Source organism: Aedes aegypti, chromosome 3 (assembly GCF_002204515.2).
Source record: "Aedes aegypti strain LVP_AGWG chromosome 3, AaegL5.0 Primary Assembly, whole genome shotgun sequence".
Taxonomy (NCBI): Eukaryota; Metazoa; Arthropoda; class Insecta; order Diptera; family Culicidae; genus Aedes; species Aedes aegypti.
The window spans coordinates 247,727,518-247,749,389 of NC_035109.1; the positions used below are offsets into that span (position 1 = coordinate 247,727,518).

The following is a 21,872-nucleotide window of genomic DNA, read 5'->3' on the forward strand; positions in this document are numbered from 1 at the left end:
CAATTTATGCAAATTGGTGTGTAAAAAGTAAGGGTATGCGATATGGATTTTTTCCATGTCGATACGAAACGAAACGATACGCGGAATATCTTGCGCTGATAATGACGAAACGAAACGAAATTTAAAAATGTTTCGTGTAACTCGATACGAAATCAAATTTCTCACGGAATTTTTCGAAACGAAACGAAATTTTTGAATTTGTTTCGCGGAATACACGTTTAAGTTTTTTTTTGTCAAAAGCTGGAAATTTGACAATAGGCATAACATCGTCTTTTTAAATCCTCTACCATATAGAAACCTTAGCGTTGCTCAGCGGAATCCTTACATGTTTTGGTAAAACTCTTTTCTGTTTGTTTGAAGCATTCCTAATAACTTTATATGGTTTCATTTCAACAAATCTGACACTCACACAAGGCAATGAGTGGGTTTAATTTATATGTAACAACTAAGAAGTGGGTCGAAAAGCAGTTACAAACATTTAAAACAATCTCAAAAATATTGAGAGGAGTCCAAAATTCATTTGATTTTTAGAAACGCCTTACAATTTTTTTTAATCATGTGGATGTGATGTTATGCTAATATATACCATAAAACATGGAATAATGATATTCATTTTTTTTTGCTGTACTTTATGCTTTATGGCTTGAATGAATGTGATTGGGGACACAAGTCGATAAGTGATCATGAAAACACTAAACTGAAAAGCAGACTCTGTCCCAGTTGGAACACAACGCAAGAAAGAAGAAGAAAAATAAGTAGAACAGAGGAGTGACTGGAATATTTGCTTTAGTATTTGCTGGAGTAGGGGAAAAGCACCAATTTTCGCCCCAGCACTAAATTTCGACCCATTCATACGATTTTGGCCTACTTCGTATGGAAATCCGAAAATTGGCACAGAATTCTTGTAGGTCGAAAATTAGTGCTTTTCCCCTATTGAATCAAATTAAATTTTAAAAAATCCATCAACGCATAGGGGGAGATCCCCCAGTACCGGACACTTAAGCCACTAAATTCATAATTCGAAAAATATTGATTTAATTGGCTCGTGTTACCCATTTATGATAAAAATTATCATTTTTATAGTGTACAAAAATTAATTCGAAAATATAAATATGAATTTTGACATTTCATTTTGATGATGTATTTTAGTACCAAATTGGCCGATCTTGAAAGGTGGCGCCCAATGCCGGACACCATCTGGAAATGCCTCGAATTCTGTAAATTTGAACATCATTGATTGTGTACACTATAGGAATAGTTTATAATTACCAATTAAATGCATTTGCAACATTTACAAGAATAATTTGAGTTTTTCTTAGTTTGCAAGATGCCTATCAAAAACGTCTTTTATATATGATGAAAAATAGCACATTTTACGATGTTGTTCTGAATGTTCATTCTTCTTAATTTTATTGCATGTTTGATACCATGATCGACGGAACCCATGAAAAATGAAAGTATTTTGAGACACTGATGCAATAATTACAAAGATATCACATAACAAATCAAGCTGTCCGAAACTGAGGGACAGGAGGTGCTTAACCAAAATTGTAATTTGGCCCTATTTAGTTCAATTTTGGTACAAAATACATTCATACTATCAAATAAGGATAATGTTCGATCATGCTTGCGGGATCCAAACTATTTTTTCATATTCAAAATAATTACTAAGTAGGCTCAAAATTAAGGGGACACGTCATTTTTTTTAAAGATTTTCAAACTTTTCTACTTTTTTAAAAAGCATGCATATTTCAAGGATGTGTTATTCTACGCAAATATTAGTCTACATAATAGCTTTCTTTTCTACTAATACACCATCTTGATTGGACCATGATTTCTCAATGTTTCGACTTTGTCCGGTATTGGGTGCTGTCTGGCACTGGGGGATCTACCCCTACCTAAGAAATTTATCAAGATAAATTTAAAAGAACTGCAAAAGTATGAACTCCAAGAGATATTGCGACAGCAATTTAACCAGGATTGCCTGTTGGGGTTAATTTAGATGTTCCTAATAATTTTTTTGGAAAAGCCTTGCATAAACTGTGAATTAATTCTTGGAGGGATCAAATCTGGATGAATGCAAACTTTTAGAGTAAACCTTGTAGAAAATACTGCAGGTATTTCTATTATTTTGTAGAGCAAATACTGGAGAAATGATCATGCAATGCATGAATCAAATTTATAACTGATTTGTAATTTTTACTAAAACAAATCATCAAAACCGATCGAAAGATGGCGAAGCTAGAGAATTTTGAAACTTGATGTCGGTATTGAAAAGGTTAAGACCTTTGCCTTGCGGCATTTGGCTTCCAATACTTGTAATGATATATTATCATTACATATTATATTATTTTTTTTTCCTTCTAAGCAATGGGGGGATAATCTGCTCAACAGCATCCAAACCGAGGTCCGGGAGTGTGGGGTTGGAGACCATTTACTACATACAAGCAGTAAACAGGACTACACCCCCGAGCCACTAAACCATTTCCATTGCCGCCAAACCCTTCGTCTCTCCGGGACCACCAAGAAGGCATTGCTTCGGAGAGGGGCTATTGCACATCGCATCCTCCAGGTTAGCTGCGTAGCCATGCAGCAACGAACATCGATGACACGTTCAGGGGGGTCCACCAAGGTAGCATGCTGGCGCTTTGCCAGCTTCCCAGGTGGTCCTCACCTCCCATTGGAAGGGTCGACCACTACGCCCGCGCCCAGCTGCACCGCAGGTATCAAGAACTGATACTGAGGGCTTCGCAATTTGACCTACTGAAGGCTCAGGCCGTATCAGCTAGCACCAGCTGGGATTGCTGACGAAGGGGCCTCTACCTGCCCCGAACAACCAGAGGCTCGTATCCAACCCAGTAGGCCGGCGCCTACTAGAGGCACTGGCCGTGCTAGATGTCGATCTGGCTAATGTTGGTACCAAAAGTACCTAAAGCCGTAACGGAGTGGAGTCGATTATCGACGTTACTTTTTGTAGTCCTGACCTAACGAGTAGTTCGAACTGGAGGGTAGACGATGCCTACACTCACAGCGACCACCTGGCGGTTCGCTACAGTATCGACTACAACAACAGCAGGCAGCGGGTTGAGGAAGCGGCTAGGTCAAGGCCAAGCCCTCGTAGGTGGAAGACATCGTACTTCAATGATGAAGTACTTAGGGAGGCGCTCCGCCGTGAGCGTAACCTACTTGGCCTAAGCGGGGACAAACTGGTAGCGGTGCTTACGCGTGCATGCGATGCGACCATGCCTAGAAAAGTCCACCCTAGGAATGGGAGACCACCGACGTACTGGTGGACTCAAGCTATTGCGAACCTGCGCCGTGCCTGCCTACGGGCCAGGAGACAGATGCAGCGAGCACGTACCGAGCAGGAGCGTGAAGAACGACGGGCGGTGTTCACCGCTGCCAAAGTCGCGCTGAAGTCCGAGATAAGGGCAAGAAAAAAGGCCTGTTTCGTGGGACTCTGTCAGAGTGCCAACGCGAACCCGTGGGGTGATGCCTACAGGATCGTTATGGCGAAGACAAGAGGTGCAATTGCTCCTACGGAGCAATCTCCACAGATGCTGGAGGGGATCATTGAGGGGCTCTTCCCGTGCCACAACCCTAGCCCATGGCCTCCTTTTGTAGGACAGCCGGGGATTGGGGCTGGCGATGAGGATAGAGTAACTGATGAGGAACTTGTAGGGATTGCAAAATCCCTAAGCATGGGGAAGGCACTAGGTCCGGACGGAGTTCCAAACCTGGCCCTCAAAGTCGCAATCTTGGAGGCTCCCGGTATGTTCAGATCTGCTATGCAGATATGCCTGGACGAGGGAGTATTTCCAGATGCGTGGAAAAGGCAGAGCCTGGTACTATTGCCAAAGGCGGGGAAACCACCCGGTGACCCGTCGGCATATAGACCAATATGCTTGATTGACACGGTGGGGAAAGTGCTCGAGAAGATCATCCTCAACAGACTGTCGAGGTACACCGAGGGTGTAAATGGTCTCTCAGGCAACCAGTTCGGCTTCCGGAAAGGGAGGTTCACCGTAGACGCTATTCTGACGGTTAAGAAAACCGCTGCGATAGCACTCCAGCGTAAGAGGAGGGGTATTCGCTACTGCGCAGTAGTGACTCTGGATGTAAGGAACGCATTTAATAGTGCCAGTTGGGCGGCTATTGCTGATGCGCTCCTGCGTCTGGGGATACCCGAGTACCTGTACAAGATTCTCGGAAGTTACTTCCAGAATCGGGTATTAGTCTATGACACAGAGGTGGGTCGGAAGTGCTTTCACATAACCTCAGGAGTCCCGCAAGGTTCCATCCTGGGTCCGGTGTTATGTAATGTCATGTACGACGAGGTGTTGAGATTAAAATTCCCGGCCGGTGTGGTCATCGTTGGCTTTGCCGACGATATTACGCTGAAGGTCTACGGTGAATCGATCGAAGAAGTGGAATTGACTGCAGCCCACTCGATCGCAATTGTGGAGGAGTGGATGAGCTCCAGGAAACTGGAATTGGCTCACCACAAAACTGAGGCGGTTGTTGTCAACAACCGAAAGTCGGTGCAGCAAGCGGTGATCAGTGTAGGCGACTGCACAATAACTTCGAAGCGCTCCGTCAAACACTTGGGGGTGATGATCGACGACAAGCTTACCTTCGGTAGCCATGTCGATTATGCCTGCAAGAGAGCCTCCACAGCTATTGTGGCACTGTCCCGGATCATGTCCAATAGCTCTGCGGTGTACGCCAGCAAGCGTAAGCTTCTGGCCAGTGTCGCCTCGTCCATACTGAGGTATGGTGGCCCGGCTTGGGGCACGGCTTTGAGTACCGATAGCTACCGTAGCAAGCTAGAGAGTACTTATAGGCTAATGTGCCTGAGGGTTGCGAGCGCGTACCGTACCGTGTCACATGATGCACTCTGTGTCATCACCGGTATGATGCCTATTGGTATCCTTATCATGGAAGACATAGAGCGTTTCGAAAGGCGCGGCACAAGAGGCATACGCAGGACTGCCAGAACGACCTCCATGGTCAAATGGCAGCGTGCGTGGGACAGTTCCACCAAGTGAGTGTGGACTCACAGGTTGATTCCGAGGTTAGATATCTGGGTCAATAGGCGCCATGGGGAACTAACATTCCACCTAACACAGGTCCTTTCGGGCCATGGATGCTTTAGACAGTATCTACACCGTTTCGGTCGTGCGGGTTCTCCCGAATGTCCAGTTTGTGCAGGTTTAGAGGAAACGGCGGAACACGTTTTGTTCGTGTGCCCGCGTTTCCGCACAATGCGTGACCGCATGTTTGCCACATGCGGTCGGGACACGACTCCGGACAATTTGGTCCAGAGGATGTGTGCAGACGAGTTTGGCTGGAATGCCGTTTCATCAGCTATCACCCACATTGTCTCGGAACTCCAAAGGAGGTGGCGTGTGGACTCGAGGAGTGACCAGTGCAGACGCTAATCAACAGGTGGTCCAAGGGTTCGCAGTCGGCTACGTAGGTCATACCGGTGCCCTACGGTCGAAATCGACCCTTACAGCGATTAAGTGGCCGCGGGGAGAACATCCTGGTAGCGCTGCTGTCGTGGCGCCGGCCTACTGGGTGGATACGAGCCTCTGGTTGTTCGGGGCAGGTGGAGGCCCCTTCGTCAGCAATCGCAGCTGGTGCTAGCTGATAGGGCCTGAGCCTTCAGTAGGTCAAATTGCGAAGCCCGCAGTATCAGTTCTTGATACCTGCGGTGCAGCTGGGCGCGGGCTTAGTGGTCGACCCTGCCCGCTTTCAGCGGACAACGGGAGGTGAGGACCACCCGGGAAGCTGGCAATGCGCCAGCATGCTACCTTGGTGGACCCCCATAAGCGTGTCATCGATGTTCGTTGCTGCATGGCTACGCAGCTAACCTGGAGGATGCGATGTGCAATAGCCCCTCTCCGAAGCAATGCCTTCTTGGTGGTCCCGGAGAGACGAAGGGTTTGGCGGCAATGGAAATGGTTTAGTGGGTCGCCTGTTTACTGCTTGTACGTAGTAAATGGTCCCCAACCCCACACTCCCGGACCTCGGTCAGGAGACTGTTGAGCAGATTATCCCCCCATTGCTTAGAAGGAAAAAAAAAAAAGGCCGGCGCCACGACAGCAGCGCTACCAGTATGTTCTCCCCGCGGCCACTTAATCGCTGTAAGGGTCGATTTCGACCGTAGGGCACCGGTATGACCTACGTAGCCGACTGCGAACCCTTGGACCACCTGTTGTTTAGCGTCTGCACTGGTCACTCCTCGAGTCCACTCGCTGCCTCCTTTGTAGTTCCGAGACGATGTGGGTGATAGCCGATGAAACGACATTCCAGCCAAACTCGTCTTCACACATCCTCTGGACCAAATTGTCCGGAGTCGTGTCCCGACCGCATGTGGCAAACATGCGGAAACGCGGGCACACGAACAAAACGTGTTCCGCCGTTTCCTCTAAACCTGCACAAACTGGACATTCGGGAGAACCCGCATGACCGAAACGGTGTAGATACTGTCTAAAGCAACCATGGCCCGAAAGGGCCTGTGTCAGGTGGAATGTTAGTTCCCCATGGCGCCTATTGACACAGATATCTAACCTCGGAATCAACCTGTGAGTCCACACTCCCTTGGTGGAACTGTACCACGCACGCTGCCATTTGACCATAGAGGCCAGTCTGGCAGTCCTGCGTATGCCTTTTGTGCCGCGCCTTTCGAAGCACTCTATGTCTTCCATGATAAGGATACCAATAGGCACCATACCGGTGATGACGCAGAGTGCATCGTGTGACACGGTACGGTACGCGCTCGCAACCCTCAGGCACATTAGCCTATAAGTACTCTCTAGCTTGCTACGGTAGCTATCGGTACTCAAAGCCGTGCCCCAAGCCGGGCCACCATACCTCAGTATGGACGAGGCGACACTGGCCAGAAGCTTACGCTTACTCGCGTACACCGCAGAGCTATTGGACATCATCCGGGCAGTGCCACAATAGCTGTGGAGGCTCTCTTGCAGGCATAATCAACTACCGAAGGTAAGCTTATCGTCGATCATCACCCCCAAATGTTTGACGGAGCGCTTCGAAGTGATCGTGCATTCGCCTACACTGATCACCGCTTGCTGCACCGACTTTCGGTTGTTGACAACAACAGCCTCAGTTTTGTGGTGAGTCAATTCCAGTTTCCTGGAGCTCATCCACTCCTCCACAATTGCGATCGAGTGGGCTGCAGTCAAATCCACTTCTTCGATCGATTCATCGTAGACCTCCAGCGTAATATCGTCGGCAAAGCCAACGATGACCACACCCGCCGGGAATTTTAATCTCAACACCTCGTCGTACATGACATTCCATAACACCGGACCCAGGATGGAACCTTGTGGGACTCCTGAGGTAATGTCAAAGCACTTCCGACCCACCTCTGTGTCATAGACTAATACCCGATTCTGGAAGTAACTTCCGAGAATCTTGTACAGGTACTCGGGTATCCCCAGACGCAGGAGCGCATCAGCAATAGCCACCCAACTGGCACTATTAAATGCGTTCCTTACATCCAGAGTCACTACTGCGCTCTTGAAAATTTGAAGTGTGGCTTTGGATCACCCAAATCAACGCGGTTTTTTACGGCGACAGCGATAAACAATCGCTGCGATTTCGCTGCTACATGTAGAGTTTTATGACACAACAACGAAATAGCGGAGAGCCTTAACTCATTGATGCGTGCTATTAGTTTTCTCTTCTATTCTCCCGCTGTTCTTATGCAGAGTTAAAAGTGACGTCATAGCGGGAAAGCAAGAGAGAGAACTAATGCGCGCATCAATAATCTGCACCACCTGAGCAAATCCAGAACATCAGGGACTCACGCTCCGCAGCTGTTTTTGACATTTGTGTACCAACAATTTTTGCGACATATTAACGGATTTGCTCAAAAGGACACGCGATGTTCCCCGGAGGAAACCGTGGTTTTGCTCTCTTCATTCTTATGGAAGATAACATTGCGGTAGTTCATCAAACGCAGTTGTTCCTTTCCTGGGCTATTCGCCGCGAGGAATTTAGGGCAAATGGGCGATTTTGGAAACTTCATAACGGCAGTGCAGTTTATCATATCCTGCGGACCAGTCAATACTACAGTCATCCCACAGTTATGGATAGCACACAGATGTGGATCAAAGTTGGATTAAACGGAGAATATCTCATCAAATAAAGTAGCAATTACGCAGAACCCATTTTACCTACGCGAACCATAAATCTATACAGCACCGCAATCATCAATAACATGCTTAAACACTTTTGTTCCATGCGTAGGAAATAAAATGTCATACATATCCCTAGAAGCGTTGATTCATATTTGTGGGGTATTGAAATTCATACCACAGTTATGAATCTAAGATAAGACGCTTCCTAAAGAAACGCCAAAACGTATGCTTTCACTAGCACACCATTCGTTTGCCTAGCAGATAATTTGCTGTTATAGTGTTCTGATCTATGATATGAGTCGATTTGATCCATAATACGGACCCATTTTTGACTGTAGCTGCTAGGAGTAGAAGCGAACGCTTTGCTTTTTTTTGTTCGAAATTAAACTCGAATTTCGAGAAATTCCGTTATATTCCGTTTGTTTTCAATTTTCCGTGGAAATATTTTAACAATTTGGCGAAACGAAACGAAATAGCAAAATACAAATTTCGCCTGTGCGAGTTCCGTGGAATTCCGCGGAATTTCGTTTCGAAGCGTATTTGACGGAATCATTCGGTATTTCGCATACCCTTAGTAAAAAGCACAGCATATTTATATACTACGCAACTGAATTCAGTTGCATAAATAAATAAATAAAATAATGAATCGTACGACTCTGCAGGTCATTTGATAACAAATTGTCGTAAAAAAACAAAAATTGAGTTTCTTAGCTAAAAAATTGGAAAAAAGATATAGTCGTTTTAAGTCTCGTTTTAAATCCTTCCTTTTCAACCGCTTTTTTTCAACAACAACTGGGGAGTCGATGCCAATTATAGACCCCCAATGACAATACGGAAATTTGACACTCAAAAGCTATGAAAATCCATCGCAGGAACTTCGATTGCATTGTAAGTCAGCATTTGCAGACGAAATATTTGGTCTGAGGCGCATAAATACGTTTCTGGGTCATTTGGACGAATGTCGTTTTGCTAAACGCCATTTGGCCCAATGCCATTTTTCCGAATACCGTTTGGCCGAAAATGATAACAATAGTGAACTACAGTTAGCATGCATTCGTAGTGAATTCCGAAATTGAATTTCAAAGAACAGCTTATTCTTAAAGAAGAATAAATCACCATTGACATACAACTAATTAGCTCTTCAGTAACAGTTCAAGAAACAGTCAGATCTAAAAGAAGGATATCCTTAATGTAAGCAACTATTCACTTCTCTACTAACTTGAATAACTGCGAGTAGAGATTTTTCTTATTGCGTTTGTAATCAACTTTTGACAGCTTACGGTTTACAGCTTATTCGTCCTTCTTCGTTCTTCGATCAGTTTGCTTCGATACTTCCAGAATCGTACCTAGTATATTATTCCATGGCTCTAGCAATCAAATCAACATGCAACTTTCGTAAACACAAAAATTTGAATTATTTTTTCCACAACGGAGAAACAGTGGGCTTCTTTGACGTGAGTGTATACCGAGTCGTTTGGTTTACTGCTTCACGCAAGCAACGGTGTATTCCACACGTTGAAATCTTAATTTTGGAAGAGATTGACATCCCCCATTAACCCTTGTGCTGTTTGGAATAAGACTCTTTATCAACGTAATTACAATAATTATGAGGAATACTTTTCTCTTCAAAGAACAGCCTTTGGTTAAAAGAAGGGAAAATCTCTTATAAAAATATAAGCAAGTATAATGCAAATAATCGTCATATCAGCATAACTACAAAGAACTGCCGATGAATTAAAGAAGGTAAAATTCCAAATTAAATCAGTAGAACTCGGAAGAATAGCCTATTTTAAAAGAAGGAAAACGTCGGAAGAAGTCATTGATAATCACTTTAAACTCCTGCACACCGTTAGTAAACGAGAGACGAACCAATCATCAGCTTAGAGTCTGTTCAACAAATATGACGTCTCATCATAGTTATTGGGCCACTCTTCTGAATCCTACACATCAGCTTTGTGGCAGAAATATTATTGTTTTGTTAGTAACTCGGCCAAATGGCATTCGGCTAAATGGCGTTCGGCCAAACGGCATTCGCCAAACGTACAGATATTCAAACAGTTTTGTTAATACAATCAAATAATTAGCATTTCCAGGTGAGTCCATAATAGGCACGTCGGCAGTGAGCTGGGAATCAAATAGAGGGTCCATAATAGGAAACGTCAAATTTGTAAACATTCTTATTATGGACACAGGTGGGGCATGCAGACAGCAGTTTTCCAAATGAGTATTTCACAGGCTAAATTGAACGATTTTGTGTGTTTTAGAGGTGCACTATGAAGTAAAGACATGGAATTTGTTGACCCCACCAAGATATCATTGCAAAAAAGCGTCGAGAATTAATCTCAGCTACTAAGTCCATTACTAGCACTAAACCCTACATCTACAATCTGCGGTAGTTCCCTTCGGAAAGTCTTAGATTATACAGCGTAACAAAAATGACATTTTTGCGTGTCTCTAGTATGTTTGGGGTTGCTGTATCTGAGACCATTCCCATAAATGTTCCATCACGCCACAATTTTTAGCTACAGGTCGCCAAAGTTGTATAAAACACTGTTTTCATTGATGTTTGCATGAAATTTAAAGTATGATTTATCAAACTTTTTTGTAATCTAATTCACCAAACTTGCAAAATAGAACTTGAACTTTTATTTCAGATATAATTTGATTGCAATTGCACGATTAAATTTCGATCAAACCGATTTTTTCAACATGCTTGCAGTCTCCATACAAAAAACTTCGTTTCTACTATATAGCAAAATACAAGAATTCTCTAAATCATCAAAAAATAAGTTTTCCGCATCGAAGATATTACAAACATTGATGATAAGTATTGTTATACACATACAGTTTGAATTCTGTGGCAAATTAAGCAAATAAATTTCCTTACAAGCTGACAAACTTGCATGCAAGTTGGCTGAAATAGTCAGTTTTTGCATCTTTAACAGTCATTATATCAAAAACTAGACGGGCTATGGAATTTCTGAAAATGGCAATGGATTCAGCAACCCTTAATTAAGTGAATAGCGGTATTTTGGTGCTGGAGACAAAATCGTGTTCCGCAGTGTTATTTTTATTTGTGTATCATAAACCAATAATTTAGGAAATGCCCAAACATAACCACTCGTCGAATTAGTTGTCCTACATGTTATGAAACCGTCGATCTAACTCAACAAACAACACTAAGCAGTAGCAATGTCAGGTGTTATTTAACTGAATCAGGTTTTGAAGTACACGTCGGAAGGAAGGAAGGACGGAATAAGGAAGCAAAAAACGCAGATTATGACAAGGCGCTCAGGAGGGCCCCTTCTGTTAATGATCATCTACGGATGGGCGAGTACTCTTGAGTGCTGGAATAGACGAATCGACTAGCTAGGTAGTCGGAGAGTAAATTATGAAAGATCATAAATCCACGAGATGTAAGGGAAAGTGATTGCTCGCACCATAAGTAGCACACCTTTGCGGTACGTAATTTTGTCGAGAGGGAACATGTTTCCCTGCATCTAGCCGTCTTTGGGCGTTTTTCCACGGCGATGGGTGATAAAATGAACCACACGGAAGTGTGAGGGCACACCGCTAATACACGGACACTCGATGCGTTTGTTTTATTTGGTTTGCGATGTGAGACTATACTTGAACGTGTCATTAACGTGATTACCGGGTAACCGTTTGTGGTTTAGTTTTACAAGAGGCATATAGCATGGACAATGTTGCAATTTGCGTAACGGATTAAGATAGTGTTTTGGGACATGGATGTATTGAGCTTGGCTTTGATTTATAACTGCTGATGTTACCACAAAGCCTTAAATAGGTTTTTCCCTGTTTTTTTATTTGATAGGGCACATTATCCATCGTATTAAGCATTGATCAGTGAGAACTGCAATTTTCCCAGTATTGCAGCGAATGATGCTGATACAAACCGATGCCAAACAATTCTTTCTCAAAACGGCTTTAGCATTGTACAATAACATTTTGATAAATCTTGATCTCTTTTTGGAAATAATGCAAAGAAAATGCATCTTACCGCATTCTCAATCCGTCGTATCGTTTTCAACTCCGTCGCAATCAGTTTCCAGATTCGTCTCACAACTTACGGCTCACTTTGATGTATTGAGTGCAGGCGTTGCAGAATTCGCTCTCATTTGAGAATGAAGCACGATCAAAGCAAGCAAAGAAAAACATCCCATCTGTTGCGGTCCACGATCGTCATTGTATCGCAAGGTGTAACAAGTCTGATAAATGGAAGCAGCGAGCGAGAGCCCCAACGAGAGAGCGATGATAAAATCCATTTTTCTCGCTTGTTTACCGTTGGGGATAGGTGTTTTTCTTTACTGGCACGATAAACAATCCACGAACTTCCAATATCAACAGTCTCCCCCAGGCTTGGAGCATGTTTAGAGGGGTTTTATCATGCACTACTATCCCCCCAATCTGATCAAACTTGTAGCAGTATACGATAAACAGTCTCTCATAATGTGCAGCATGTTATGATAGTTACAGAGAGCGATACGTGAGCGATTCTCTCAATTTTCTCAGGATTCAATCCCTGATTGAGTGGCTAAAACACAATACATCAACGCTATACACCCGATTCTGTTTTTGCACGGGGGATGCGTACCGTGCAAAAAAAGTTTTCAGTTCAAAATTTCAAAAACCGTGTAAAAAAAGTAACACCAGTTCTCGACGTTTCGTGCAAAAATAAGGTTTTGGCGGAAAAAAATGTATGGAAACTTTTTTTGCACGGCCGTGTAAAAAAAATCCGTGCAAAAACAGAATCGGGTGTAATAAAATGTTTTACTAGAAAATATAGATCTACGGGCATCTCCCTCCATTCCTTCAGCATGATGGAATATACTAATTTCCTGTAAAATTAATTCAGCCCAACCATATAAACCCAATTACTTTTGACCGTACAATTCTGGCATTTGCTCACAGTACAGCGAAAACAACACAATCAAAGCAACCGTATTTTTACGTCGAGCGGCGCGCACACATTGATGCGCACAAGCTTTTTTTTCTCAGTACGACGGATTGAACTTTGTTTACATTCTCAATTATTCGCGGCGGTTGAGGAAATTTCGTAAATTTTGGGGATTTATTGAAGTTTTACGGCGTGTGATTGGTATGAAATCCTTCAGTGAAGAAGTACGAAGGTTTTCCATAGTGAAAATAAGTGCCAGGCGATGTAAGTCACACAGGGGGGCGGGAAGAAACTTGTGTTGGAAAGTGGTGTGACTGATGCCGATCGCTAAGCATTTCTCTCAAATCGTGTTCGTCCATGCTATTTCGGTGAAAAAGTGTAAAGTGGATAATTAAACTGAAGTTATTTATCGAAATACAGTAGTTTCATTGCATTTTTGGTGTACAGGTGAACAAATCATAAAAGCTTCTACAAAATTACATTTGGAAAATGAATCTATGTTGCAAGTAAGTTGGAATATCCGCCGTAGTGGAACATTTTAAGTTTGATACGACGAATAGTAGCTCTTACGACGAAGTAGAACGAAACCCTACTAGTGCTCCCGGCAAATTTCATCTTGCCATCAAGTAGGCTGTTGAAAAACGCTTTTGATCGCCCCATATAAAATGACAGTTTCGTTCGCGCTCGTTTTTTCAACTTTCCCGGTGAATATCCTGAGATTTTTGTACACACGAACACGTCGGAACCCTTGACGAACAAAACTGGGAAAGAATCATTCAAATCCTTTGACCCGTTCGTAAGCCATTTCGTGACATACAAACAGAATTCCATTTTTATTTATATAGATTATCCAATTGACAAGAGTTTTTTTGTTTGCAATTTTTTTAAATATTTCTTTTTCGTTGTCAAAAAAACATGTTCGATTATATAGGGCTGAAAAAAGACATACAATCCGACACTTAATTCCGAAAAATTCCGCGGAAAAGTATACATCCCACATGGTTTAAATAAAATAATTGAAAAGAAACTACGGTGCTTCAAGGTACACACTCATTACACCCAAACGAAACCCATTGATTGCCCACCGCACCAACCCACAAAATTATCGGCAATTAAAAATGTAAAAACCGACACACTCGGGAGACCATCGCGGAAATGCAAAATAACCGGACAGGGCAGCAATGCTCGGAATCGACAATGCGACGGGTTGATCAATTTGCCATTTGCCGATTGATTGTGGACCCAGCTCAGTTCTGAAACATCCTCCACGGGGCGGCACCGGCAAAGGAAAGGAAGGATGGGCATATATAAATTACACAACCTTATATTGTTTCAATTAGCGCCTTTCCAGGCACACGGGAGGTGGAAAATCACCGTAAAATGGGGTAATATTGATAGTAAGAATAAAAGATTATTTTAGCATTCTGTTTGACAGAAAAATATTTTTATATATAAAGCGGTATATCCCAAATTTTGCACGATACATATATCATACTGAGGGGTAAACCCAAACTTTTGCACGATGTCTTGAATGACTGTTTTAATCATTTTGAACTAAAAGTTGTCCCATCTGCCGATATATTCAAATTTCACTTCAACTAAACCCACACCATCAAAGTTACCAACATCACCAAAGATACCCCATTTTACGGTACGATTTTTTCGTCTGGTTTCCAATTCTGATGAACAATTTATCCGTGCACCATTCCGATGCATGCCAGCACCAGCGTCGAACATGGAAATTAAAATGAAAAGTGGTCATGACGATGACGGCCCTCATGACAATGATGATGGCGGTTGCCCACAGTTAATCATGCCAAACCAATTTTCCAGCTCGCTTACTTGCACGGCGGATCCGCCTTTGGTCCCACAGAGGTGATCACTGACAGATGATAGCGCGATGAATGTGTGGACCATCATGGTTGACGAGGATTATTAGGAAAATTTGCTATTAAATATTGCCCAGTTGCACCTGTTGCCATTTGCGAGACTGACTTTCAAGTGCTTCAATTAGGTTTCTTGTTGGAGTGAAACTGGATTTAAATGACTATTGGTGCACCGGTCATTACCATTGAAGCTTACCGCTGAAAGGAAATTTTATGTCTCAGTGTGTACCAGTAGGGTTAACTGAATAAACTGGGTTCACACTTTTGCATTCGGATATTAGATTTATTTTCTACTTTTGATAATGGTGAACGTACCAATCAAATTAAATATTTTTATGATCTAGATACAACGAGGGGAGAAAAACATTAAATACGACCACGACATTAATGAACCACCACTCATCTATGTAGCATTCTATGAATATTTTTGTCTTGTCCACCAAGTAGCGTTGGGCAAATTTATCTGTAACATCGATGTTACTGAATCGATTCACATCTGAGTTACCAAATCGATTCACCGATTTAATCGAATCCTTTGAATCGATGGTTTCGAATCGATTCGAATCGAATTTGAATTAAAATTAATGAAGTTTGAAATTAGACCGAATGCTTTCGCATCCGATTTTAATATCTTTCAATTATTTCAGTTTCAGAAAATCAATAGAACAGATATATTACTTGGCAAGTTTTACATTTGATTTATTTTTCATCAACACATTAAGGAATATTTATCGATTTCAACAAATTGAATCGAATTAAAAAATCGAATGAAGAAAATCGGTTCACATGATTTTAGAGGCTCCAAACATCGATTCAAAAAATCGATTAATCGGAATAAAAACATCGGTTTTCGGAACATCGATTCAAAATCGCCCAACGGTACCACCAAGGCGTAGAACAATAAAATTCGAACTGCAATGCCCGAAGGATGTGGTCATATATAAAAAAGATCCAACCCACATCATACGGCTCAAAATAATGCTGACTTATTTCAAATCTTAGATTATACAATTGCTGATCACTAGTATATGCTTGAACTTTAAAGATGATCCTTTCGGTTTTCTCAAAATGGTGGACCCCTCGTACGTCAGCTAGCTAAACAGTTTGCGAAAAAGCCCATTTCTTGATAAATCTTAGGTATGGGGCGTGATATATCTCATATTACCTTTGGAATACATTGCGGCATCGTACAGAGGAAGGATAAAGCTTTCATTTGAAGTTAATCAAAGTTTGGCGGCCGTTTTGAATTGAGCCGCTATCTTGAATTTTGTCAGAAAAATCGTTTTTTCATCATTAGCGCACCGCTCGTTTTGAATTCTGAGATCATCATCCGAAAGCTGAGGAAAAAAAAAAATGCGTGAGATAGGCTACAAAAAATAGGTGAGCAATGGTATCCATCCTATGCAATGAACGATTTTCTAAATCACGTTCTAAGATTTCGACAAGTGTGATCAATGCAAATAACATTTTCTGTACAACAAAGAACAAGTTTTAAATTGGTGGTGATTTCTTCGAGTCGAATTAAGAATACTACTTTCTGGCGTAACGTCCCCACTGCACAGTGGTCCAGGAATCAGTTTTACGCGGAAAGATGCATTTTGAGCTTTAGAATGAAACATTAGACAAAAACGGTCTTCTACAAAGTTGTTTGTATTAGTTAAGCCCTTTGTTTGGTGTTATTGAAAATTAGGGTGGACCACATTTTCATAGAAATTGTGTAACTAACTTTCTTATTTGTAGAAATTATATTATACATGCTTCAGCAAAGTTGTAGACCATTCAATTTCAAGCAACTTTGCCAAAAAAAGTTTTTTTGTATCTCTTAAATTAACCGATTTAGAGCTTTTTTCCTGCAGTGACATAGGGTGGTCCGAACAAAACTGGTTTTCTGGCTCTAGAGTTTTCAATTCAAATTTCTCATCAAAGTAGTCTATGAGACACTTTTAGAACTTTGAAAAATGCGTAATTTGGTGAGTGAAGAAACTCGCTATCTCCTTCCGTTTAGGAGTTATTGTTGTTTTTCTCTCAAAAACATGCCTACTTTGATTGTGAATATCTCTGATTGGGGCAAACATAAAAAATATCTTTTGACGGCATTCAAAAGACAAAATGAAATTGTACATTATATCAAAAAATTACAGATGTGTTATTTTTGTAACTCTAATAAAATGCCTTGAAAAACAAAGGATTTCAAGCAGAAAAACTTCAATAACTTTTGAACTAAAATAGATATCATCAATATTTTTGCATGAAAATTTGCGTTTTGTCAAGTTCTTAAAGTCGTTCATAGACGACTTTGACGAGTAATCTGAAATAAGAAAGATAGGGCTCTAAAACTATTTTGAAGATTTTCATAGTATGTATTTTTTTATTATTTTGCATTTTGAGCCTGAAAATGAAATTTTAGACAAACATGATCTTCTACAAAATTGTTTCTAAAATGTAAGCTTTCATACTGTGTCATTTGAAACTAGGGTGGTCCACAATATCACACATATCATATAATCAATTTTTTTTATTTGCAAAAATACTGGTATATGCTCTTAGGCAAAGCGGTAGAGCTTGAAATTTTGATCAACTTTGCCAAAAAAAGTTTTTCTGTAGCTCAAAATTTGACCAATCTAGAGCATTTTTTCCTAATCATAGCAGGGTGTTCCAACAAAAATAAGTTTTTCAACTCTAGTTTTTTAATATTATTTTCTCGTCAAAGTCGTCTATGAACGACTTTTAGAACTTGACAAAACGCAAATTTTCATGCAAAAAGATTGTTGATATCTATTTTAGTTCAAAAGTTATTCAAGTTTTTGTGATAAAAAATATTTGAATTTCAAGGCATTTTATTAGAGTTACAAAAATAACACATCAGTAATTTTTTGATATAATGTACAATTTCATTTTGTCTTTTAAATGCCGTCAAAAGATATTTTTTATGTTTGCCCCAATCAGAGATATTCACAATCAAAGTAGGCATGTTTTTGAGAGAAAAACAACAATAACTCCTAAACGGAAAAAGATACGGAGTTTCTTCACTCACCAAATTGCGCATTTTTCATAGCTCTAAAAGTGTTTCATATACTACTTTGATGAGAAATTTGAATTGAAAACTCTAGAGCCAGAAAACCAGTTTTGTTCGGACCACCCTATGTCACTGCAGGAAAAAAGCTCGAAATCGGTCAATTTAAGAGATACAAAAAAACTTTTTTTGGCAAAGTTGCTTGAAATTGAATGGTCTACAACTTTGCTGAAGCATGTATAATATAATTTCTACAAATAAGAAAGTTAGTTACACAATTTCTATGAAAATGTGGTCCACCCTAATTTTCAATAACACCAAACAAAGGGCTTAACTAATACAAACAACTTTGTAGAAGACCGTTTTTGTCTAATGTTTCATTCTAAAGCTCAAAATGCATCTTTCCGCGTAAAACTGATTCCTGGACCATAGTGCACTGGGACAAAGCCTGCTTCTCAGCTTAGTGTTCTTATGAGCACTTCCACAGTTATTAACTGAGAGCTTACTATGCCAATGACCATTTTTGCATGCGTATATCGTGTGGCAGGTACGATGATACTTGATGCCCTGGGAAGTCGAGAACATTTCCAACCCGAAAAGATCCTCGACCGGTGGGATTCGAACCCACGACCCTCAGCTTGGTCTTGCTGAATAACTGCGCGTTTACCGCTACGGCTATCTGGGCCCCGATTGAAGAATAAAAGTATTAATTAAAGTAAAAAATCTGGCGGCCATCTTGTATTTTGCGTTATCTAAATGAAATTCAAGCATTCAAAAACTTTAATTTTCAAAAATCTTTTGAAAATGAAGGAAAACAATTTGAAGGTCACATAAATATCCCTGCATATGCTCCTATCTTTTACCCCTAAAAGAGAATCATTTTGATATCCGACCTACAAAAAATATATACTCAAAGGGTATCCCGTCTAAAGGCAGACTTGAGGCTACGCAAAACGGCATTGATCACGCATGATTTGTCCACCTCTTCATTTTACAAAATATTGCATAATACTGTGTTTGGCTCCCTGATTGTTTGCGTTCCTGTTTATGCACATATGGTTGTACCTTCCCCTTCACGGCACAGTATTCCATCACACAATCGATAATTTGCCTGCAAGAAGAGGTGCGGATGATCGCGATCACGAACAAGAGCATGTTTGCACTGACTGATGCACAGATTGATTTTAATGAGCCAATGGGCCGTATGAATAAAATGTAGAAAAGTTGAGTTTACTACATTCTCGGTAGTAAACGCTATATGTGGAACACGAGTGGAACATGTTTGTGTCATTTTCCTTTCTACACCTTTCGAACATACTACAAACAACGCATTGCTATGAATAAAGGTAGCATTTACTACAAAGCTACTGGTAGTTAGCTTCAGAGGTTGCTACACATGCTTTGAGATTGCGGAATTGAATGGAATAATTTACTTTTGAGTAAAAATCATGGGAAAACGATATGAGTTTTGATATTTCGGAAGGTATTTTGAGTTTTGCTTAGGAATTCTGAGGTTACGAAAACATTCGCCCCGCCAATGCTGAGATTCCGGTAAGATTACCGGCAGTAGCAATTTTTAATATCCGTGTGAATTCTGGCATTATGATAATCATGTTATTTTCTAGGAATTTTAGAATGTCGGTAGGAATTCAGATATTAATAATGTAATTTGGAATTTTACATGTAAATTCTAACATCTCAGATTTCCTTTTGAATACCGGAATTTCTGTAGGAACTTTGAGATTCCGATAGGGATGTCGGATTTTTTATGATAATTCTGGAAGTTTTAATACCATTCTAGGAAAATTGCGGAAATATTAGAAATCTGGTAAAAACTCTAGAATTGGGGTGGGAATGGGATACATAATATTAATCTCTTGGAATTCTGTGGGTATCTTTGAGACGGTATTTCTGTAAGAATCTATGAGATTGCGGTGGGATTCCTGCGAATTATTGTGTATGAATATTTGTAATTCTGAAAATCAATCTTTGTAATTATTGTAAAAAGATTCCGTTGATGTCCAGTTCCGTAGTAATTTCAAAGCAAAGCTTTAATATAAACGTTTTGAATGTCGGTAAATATTTTATAGATTTCAATGGGATTTTTTGTGATATCGATAAGAATTTTACCATGGTGTTTTAGGGGAGATCCTCATTGAATTCTAACGACGATTCCCATAAAAATCTCGACATTCTAAGTTTTAGAAATTCCAAGGATACTATCAGAAACCCCACAAAAATAACGAGAATATCACAGAAACACTTCCGGAATCAACATGCTGTTAAGAAAACACACGGGGAGCATCAAAATTCTACAGCAATTTCACCAGAATCTCAGTACTGGTGCTAGAAAATATGTGGTTCCAAATTTGATAGCTGTAATATCAAGATTTCTTCATAGATGTTGAGCTAGTATTTAAAAAATCATCAATCACTGGCGTTGGCGAAGGCCGAAAACCACCCAGAAAAGTATTTGATGTACCATCATCAGAAAATCATAGACATAAAGAGGATACCAGACCACCATTGGGTGATATGAATAAAAAACTTTGAACTTTACTACATGCATCTACTCAAAAACAAAATCCACAAAGTTTACTACACTTTTGGTATGAATAAAAAACTTTTCGAACATGTAGTACTTACTACTTTCTTAGGGTCTGTCTCAATTGGGCTATTAAAAATAATTCGTACTTAAACTTGACAGTTCGATAATTATTCCACCCCTGATTTCGATCTGTCAAAAATAAGTCTGCTGCAGAGCAGACTTAAATTTGACAGATCGATAGTTAATTTCTTTTTCGCTCGCTCGGGCGATCGGTGTTAGTTGTTTACTTTCAACATAATGTTGTTTCCCCTATCCGATAATTCATCTGCGGTCGGATATTCCTGCTGCCTTCGCAAGATTCAAGACCAGTAAAAGTAAGTTTAACGAAATATTTATTCTGGCCAGAATAGCTTTATTTACGATCACTTTTTCTCAGTGATGGAACAGGTTGCAAGGGTGGGATGAAATCCTCACAACCAGAATTCTTTCCTGAACAGCTGGCAAGGTACTCGCAAAGCATTTCGACGGACAAAACATCTGGAAAGCAGCGACCACAGGAGACCTGATGATTTCCAGTATATCTCAAGCCGGAATCAACCAAAATAGTCTCATCAAGGTGCAAAATACAAGGACCTGCGGAGATTTGCACTATGTCGAGCTTCTAGTGTCCAAAATAGAAGTCAATAAAGTGCATGTTGGAACAAACGCCGCCAAGGCACACTTTCTAGTCTGCATCAAGAAGATTAGGATTGAGAAAGCTGAGTTGCTATTGGTGAAAAATCCCAAACCCCGTCTATGTGCCCAAAACAAGTTCATCAGTTCTCTACATGTAGCCGTGGAACGGCGGAACTGGAGTCTGGTTGAACTACTCCTTGATTATCATGCGAACTTGAATGTTTCGGATTTCGCTGACGAGACGCCACCCCCACAGGATTGGAATAAGGAGCCGTAAGAATAGGTACATTAATTCCTTACGTTTGTTTCAACAATATGATAACGATTCTCGTTCAATTACCAGCAGGAAAGCAAGGCGACTATTTTCAAAGTGTTTCCATCAATGACGAATTTGTTCGGCATCTACATTTCTATCTAAGCTATTTAGCTTTGAAGATGAAGCCAGGGAATTTATGGTCGGAATTGTGGACGGAGTTGTTCTAATAACCAACTACTCATAGTCACGTCCCATTTACGACAAATTATGATCATTTAATTCGATGAATCGCATCAATGACAGATCACCAAACTGCATTCTCACTGGAATTGCTGAACGTTGAGAATATAATGCAGCATCAAAGGACTACGACGACTTTGACTAATAGATCTGATGAAGCTCGTC

At 40.8% G+C, this 21,872-nt stretch overlaps 1 protein-coding gene across 3 annotated transcripts in view; it reads right to left on the reverse strand.

The window, feature by feature from the left end:
* LOC5565211 overlaps nt 1-21,872 on the reverse strand; it is a 299,615-nt gene that overhangs the window by 194,447 nt on the left and 83,296 nt on the right. The window lies entirely within an intron of this gene.